The sequence below is a fragment of the Oncorhynchus gorbuscha genome, linkage group LG12 (assembly GCF_021184085.1).
Source record: "Oncorhynchus gorbuscha isolate QuinsamMale2020 ecotype Even-year linkage group LG12, OgorEven_v1.0, whole genome shotgun sequence".
NCBI lineage: Eukaryota > Metazoa > Chordata > Actinopteri > Salmoniformes > Salmonidae > Oncorhynchus > Oncorhynchus gorbuscha.
Genome location: NC_060184.1, coordinates 31,995,304 through 32,002,826, shown reverse-complemented (window position 1 = coordinate 32,002,826; position 7,523 = coordinate 31,995,304). Strand labels below are relative to the sequence as shown.

The 7,523-nt window shown below is 42.6% G+C and overlaps 1 non-coding gene across 1 annotated transcript; it reads right to left on the bottom strand.

Annotated features, from left to right (window-relative positions):
- Positions 1-6,809: 6,809 nt before the first annotated feature.
- On the bottom strand, positions 6,810-6,881 carry trnat-ugu. Its single transcript has one exon. It is a non-coding gene; the product is annotated as a tRNA-Thr (tRNA).
- Positions 6,882-7,523: the final 642 nt, after the last annotated feature.

Below are 7,523 nucleotides of genomic sequence, written 5' to 3'. Positions count from 1 at the left end.
CTTAGACCAAAACATGATGACCTATTAATTACTATAGAAATCACAGGAACCTCGTTCTCTTTCTTATTGACACAAGGAAGTATCAAGTGCAGGGATGATAATGTGGTTTCACTTGCTATAGGGTGAGGAAGGCACATCACATCCGCATTGATTGTTGATTCTATAACTCACAGATGGCAACATAGACAACAATCTCATCTGTTTTCTGGGTGGTTCTCTAATCTGTACATAATCATGTCTTACAGGGGGGTTAAATAATGGAGATTCAGAGGTCAGGGCAGTGCAGATCCATAGGCGTATCATTCCTTCTCAAAAGGAAGGAACAGTCTTGAACTTTCTGTTACGTCTACTTTTTTGTCTGTGGTTAAAAAACACTAGGTACCTCAAGTATACATTATTTCTTTTTTTTATACCATTTTTAGATTCTCTTAATTCCTCTAGGTCCTCACCATAATTCATAGCATAGCATTTTTTCCTGCCTCTCTGTCCCCTGTATGAAACGAGAACACCAGAGGAACACTGATACTTCTAGAACGGAACATTAGGTTGCTCATGGGTCCGGGTGGCAATTGAGTCTATACTGGTTTGAAATATGTATAATTAAAAGCAGGAAAAGCGTAAAGAAGAAACACCAGTGTTGGTTTGCTCATTCACACAAATGCAGGACTGGTTAATAAGGAGTTGATGGTGTGTGTGTGTGTGTGTGTGTGTGTGTGTGTGTGTGTGTGTGTGTGTGTGTGTGTGTGTGTGTGTGTGTGTGTGTGTGTGTGTGTGTGTGTGTGTGTGTGTGTGTGTGTGTGTGTGTGTTCTACAGTTACATTGTTCCAGGTTTCTAAATTCAATCAGTCAACTTTAATTTATAAAGCCCTTTCTATGGCAGCAGTTGACACAAAGTGTATTACAGATACCTCACGTAAAACCCTAAACAGAAAGTAATGCAGAGGCAGAAGCACAGTGGCTAGGAAAAACACCATAGAAGCAGGAACCTAGAAAGAAACCTAGAGAGGAACCAGGCTCCGAGAAGTTGCCCTTTCCGGCTGTACCCAAAATTGGTATGTGAAAGTTGCACACATATAAATGCAGTATGTGAAGATTTGTATGTATTTGAGCTGCCGGTAGAATCGTTTAACTATAAAGAAATCTGTGTTAGATAGCGTTTTACAGTTAGAACTAGAACTAAGTTGACTAAAGATGAGCTGTCTGTGGAATGCGTCCAGACAGATGCTGACCACGTTTGTTCTCTGAATAATAGATAAATATCCACAGATGTGAAGACAGAACAGAGAAGAAGACATGGCTTCAAATACTCTTTGAAATCATTTCAAATACTTGATCTGTGCTTGATTGAGGTTGCCTGGTTTAATGGACCAATAGAATAGTCCCAGAAGTGTAATCCCTGCCCATCTGGCACTTTAAGCAGGCTTAAACAAACGCACAACGTATTTGAACGATTTTGAATAGTATTTGAACCCAGGTCTACAGAGAAGGAGAAAGAAAATGCTCAAGGAAAGAGCATAAAAAGGATCGGAGACATTTTTGGGACTGACTAAAAATGTTATCTGAAATCTTGAATCATGCAAGAAAGAGGTGTTTTTCAATGAGCTGCATATATTTGCTCAACTCAACATGAGCGCGACACGCACATCATCTCACGGCATGGTTCTATCATTTCCATATTTCACCAAAACACAGATGTTCATAACAGAACGAGACATTCGTTTATGGATCTTGAGTTCAGAATACACAATTCACTATGCAATTTCTGTACACTGTAATGCAATCTTACAATACCACGCATGATAAATCCTTGTGAAGCAAAGGGTGGACGAAGAATAAGGGGGAATAGAAAAGGCTACTAGTAAAATCGACCGTTACAGTAGGTGAGGCATCGGAGAGGAAGCTGTGCAGATGGATGACATGAAAGTATATGGATGCAGTCTTAGTCATGGCTGGCCAGGCCCAGAGCCAGGACTTGGTGGTTACGCTCCTGTTAACTCTGCTAGGCTGACAGGAATATGAGATTTCCTCAGCATGTTAAGTGCACCGCAGTGGACCAGGACCGGCATATAGTGGACTAAGTTCTCCACCACACACACACACACACACACACACACACACACACACACACACACACACACACACACACACACACACACACACACACACACACACACACACACACACACACACACACACACACACACACACACACACACACACACACACACACACAATTACTAGAACTGACGCCATTGGAGACTGTCATACAGAGGTGATCTACTCCAGCTAATATATAGGAGACCTGTAAACATCTGTATGCCTCTGAGGCGGTCACATGCTTTCTTTCTTGTGAGCAGTGATTTATGATTTACATGCATTTAACAACCAAACATAGCAACGCACACAGTCAATCAAAGGTACACAGAAAGACAGGAAAAAAGGTTTTTATTTTTTTTATTTTATAAAAATGGTTCACATCCCTTTTCACCTGCATGCTGTTAGAATATTGTAGTTGAGTATGTGTGAGGTCTCTCTTGTGGTCACATTTCCAACAGACAGAGTTGGTAGATGATCGCACATGGTCTCTGATCCAATGTACCATCTCCTGCCATTGTGCTCTTGGGAAAGGCACTTAACCCCCCACAATTGCTCTCCATCCAGGGGCACTGCACTGCTGCTGATCCTGTGCCTCTCTAACCAATGGATAATACAGTTGTATTATATTCCATGTATTCTATGAGTTCTGGAGAAGTTGGTAAAGCAATTGTGGTTGACATTGACATACCTACATAGTGTCATTACTTCGTACAGTGGCGTGATTCCAATACATTGTTTGAGCAATTTTCAGCACGATGATCCCAATAGAGGACAGCAATATCCTCCTTCAAAAAAGGACCAACAAATTCCTCTGTGGAATCAGACTCCAGAAACGTTTGTTTTGATGCTGTTTTCCAGGAGGATTAATACATTGTCTCTCTCTGTGTCTCTCTCTCTCTCTTTAGTGTTATCTGCTCTGTCTCTCTCTTTCTCTCTGTATCTCTTCCTCTCTCTCCCCGCCTCTCTCTGTCGGCTGTTAACGTAACCACAAGACGAGCCAAGACAATACCCTGCAACATGATGAGCCTCAGCCTTGCCTAGAGAAGAGAAGCCAGCCTGGTGATACTACTGGGACGGCAGTGAGCCAGCCATAACAATAACAACATTGAACAGCCTCCGGTGCTTACAGACTTACACTGAGCCAAGGACCAGTTCAAGAATATGATTGCTCCTTATTTCCCCTCTGTGAATAAAAAAAGCGGAGTACCACTGAAGTTATTGGGAACAATATGTACAGGTGTGAAGTTGGCTTAGAGGAGAATGATATTTAGTAGTTCAAGGTGAAGTATAACCTACATACTGCCTGAGTTCATTTGGGATTTCATTTGATCTACCCAGTAGCCTGTATGATGGGTATGTCCGATAACGTATCATTGATACGTCACCACACAAACAGTTCTTCAGAGAGGGGAAATCTACAATCTATGGGAGGTTGAAAAAGATTGATAAAACATGAATAAATATGGTAATAATTCATTGGTTAATCTCATCCACCAGCCAGCTCACACAATTGAGCCTGGGGACAAGGCTACTGATTGATTGAAATTGTGTGATTGAGAAATTGACCTTAGATCTGGGAGCAGCTTCGTCCTATTCCTTAACTCGGTGGTTCTCAACCTTTTTTGGTTACTGTACCACCAAGTACATTTGGCCCGTCTGAAGTTTGCCATTGACCATCTGGATGATCCAGAGGAGGAATGGGAGAGGGTCATGTGGTCTGATGAGACAAAAATGTAGCTTTTTGGTCTAAATTTCACTCGCTGTGTTTGGAGGAAGAAGAAGGATGAGTACAACCCCAAGAACACCATTCCAACCGTGAAGCATGGAGGTGGAAACATCATTCTTTGGGAATGCTTTTCTGCAAAGGGGACAGGACGACTGCACCGTATTGAGGGGAGGATGGATGGGGCCATGTATCGCGAGATCTTGGCCAACAACCTCCTTCCCTCAGTAAGAGCATTGAAGATGAGTCGTGGCTGGGTCTTCCAGCATGACAACGACCCGAAACACACAGCCAGGGCAACTAAGGAGTGGCTCTGTAAGAAGCATCTCAAGGTCCTGGAGTGGCCTAGCCAGTCTCCAGACCTGAACCCAATAGAACATCTTTGGAGGGAGCTGAAAGTCCGTATTGTCCAGCGACAGCCCTGAAACCTGAAGGATCTGGAGGAGACACCTGAAACCTCACCTCTTTAAGGAATACCTAGGATAGGATAAAGTAATCCTTCTCACCCCCCCCCCTTAAAATATTTAGATGCACTATTGTAAAGTGGCTGTTCCACTGGATGTCATAAGGTGAATGCACCAATTTGTAAGTCGCTCTGGATAAGAGCGTCTGCTAAATGACTTAAATGTAAATGTAAGTACCCCTGAAGTACCTCCTCATGTGCAATTTAGCAGTAGGCCTATGGTCTAATGAGTCTTCTCAAGTACCCCCTGTGGATAGGCCAAGTACCCCCCAGGGTACTGTTGAGAATCACTGCCTTAACTAACCTATGTAAGTGAGGCATTGCAAAGGCCCTCAGCATGACACTAGGAAGGAAGGATCTTCAAAACCTAACATAGAGTGACCCCTGCTGTTGGACATACCTCAATACATCGCTGACTCATGGGCTGCATCTCAATAGTCTGGATAGGCATCCTCTGTTGGACATACCTCAATACGTCACTGACTCATGGGTTGCATCTCAATAGTCGAGTGAGGTGTCCTCTGTTGGACATACCTCAATGCATCACTGAGCCATGGGCTGCATCTTTTTTATTATTATTATTTTTATTTAACTTTTATTTAACTCGGCAAGTCCGTTAAGAACAAATTCTTATTTACAATGACAGCCAACCCCAGCCAAACCTGGACGACGCTGGTTAGGGTTTGCGCCGCCCTATGGGACTCCTAATCACGGCCGGTTGTGATACAGCCTGGAATCGAACCAGGGTCTGTAGTGATGCCTCTAGCACTGAGATGCAGTGCCTTAGACTGCTGCGCCACTCGGGAGCATCTCAATAGTCTAGAGAGGATTCCTCCTCTCCTCTCCTTTATTAATATTGATCTGAACTGAAAACACTGCCCTTCTTTTTCACCTGAATTGACTGTTCTGCCTGGTGTGTGGCTGACAAATTAAAATAGAGTTCATCCTAAGCAAGGATGATAATTCTATTTCCATGACCAATCATGACTTGTTGTAGGTAGGTTACAGGTTTTATTATGAAACAGAGAGCCTCTCTTGTGGAACAATGACTTTCTTAATCTGGTGCGCGAAGACATTAGAAGTGATCAACTTCATTCCCTTGAAGAATCACAAACAGCAAGAACTCTCCTGATATCCTGTCGAAATAAATCATGACCATGAAACTTCATGTTTAGCCAACAGATCCATAGTCATCCACTGTCTGTGCCCCTGCCTCTCTTCTCCCCACAACCACACATTGAGACAGCACTTCATAATGCATTCAACAAGGAGATATAAACATAGTCAGAACAACGTACAGAACTATTCAACCTTCACATTGACAATGTCCATGTGCATCACTGCTTCCTCCTCCACAGTGAATTGCTATTTCGAATTCACTTTTGAACTCACTTTGATATCTGTTGACTCCCACAAATGACTCCCACAATTACCCCATCATCAGGGTGTAATTGTATTTCTAAGGGATGCCCGCTCTGCTCTGCAACCGAGAGGGATAGGTGTTCTTAGGCAGTGAAGTGTGGGATTAGTTAGCTCTACATACACCATTCTACGCCTGGCTATCATAACAATGCTCCTATTTTGAGCCAAAGAAGGAATTCCTTGCCTCTTCATTGGAGCAGATGAGATTTCAACGCAATGTATGGGCAGAGAAAAGATACCCACACACACCTCTGCGCGTGCGCAAACACACACACACACGCACACACGCACACCCACACGCCCCAACTGTGGATGAGAGGATATGGAGGTCTAACTCAATGAGAAGTTCAGAGACATGGAACATTATAATTCACCTCTCTTAACACTCTATTAGATTGCATGAGCAGATTTTTACAATGCAACAAGTGCATGTCACGTATCTATGACACATCAGTTAGGCCTAGGTTATATTTGAGCACCCAGTACATTCACATGAGTCATACTCTCTTCTCTCAATTGATTAAGCTGGAAGTTGGAACAAAGCTTTTAAAGGGCCTTTTTTTATCATTAGTGCAGTTTTGTGTCTCCTTGGAGCTCCTCTGAACTCCTCTCACAAGACTCAAAACTCCATCATGATCACATTATCATTTCTATCTCTGTGACCTGTTATTACCGTCTTATATACATGTCATAACATACATAGGGCTATACACCATAATAAAGCACTTGCTTGCTTTTAGTCAACTAAAATGTTGACTAAATCCTCTTCACTACTATGTGAAAATTATGATAGCTATACTAATCCATACACTTGCATATTGACCCAATTCAAACAATGGATACATTGTTTATAAACTTTTGACTAGCCTATAGTAACATCATAGCTGAACAGAGAAGACATTTCACACTTGGCTGAGTATAAACAATGTGAGCATCATAAAAATCTGAGTATCATTCTTACACTTGCAATTCAGTCCACACGTGTCTAAAACGACATCCATCTAAATTGACACGCAACATACATCAGATAAATGCCACAGTAATTCTATTGGTTATCTTCTGCAAGAACTCAGCGACTGTGTGAGGGAGATTCTTTTTTATTTTAGGCTCCAGCGAGGATCGAACTCGCGACCCCTGGTTTACAAGACCAGTGCTCTGCCACTGAGCTATAGAGCCGGTTTCAGCAAGTATAAACGACATTGGTAGACAAAACAACTGACAACTCTGAAATCTCCGACTTCCGAGCATTCAAGACTTCTGGATACTCGGAAAAAAGACGAGCTCAGAGTCGGAAAAATCGTTTGAACGACCAAATATCAAATCGTAAACTTTCCGACATGAAGATCACTGACGTAATGATTTGACCTGGTTTTAATCTGAGTTCCCAGTTGTCATGAAAGCACCAAGAGTCCACACAGCGAGAGCCTATAAGGAAACGTCGTTTCAAAGATATTTATAACTAACCCCCTTGTCTGTGGCATGGTGCCCAAATTGATGATGTTATGTCTCGCAGCTGAGAGTAGAATGTGGAGACGAATGGATTCGGCCGTCGGCCTGATGAGCCCTTACTCAGCTAGCTAGTTTATGCTGGGGGTTTTTTTCGATGGGCGAGGTAGAAATAACTTGTAGTATTGGTCACCATCTTGATGTCACCGTGACATGCCTATTAGCTAGCGTTTGCCATTATTATTATACCTCAGTGAGATGTAGGCTAGCACGTACCGATGGCTGTAGCTAACGTGGTCAATTTGTTCCATCCCACTTGATTTTATTTCGAGTAGCATAGCAGCCTACACGATTAAAAATAACTTGTAATAT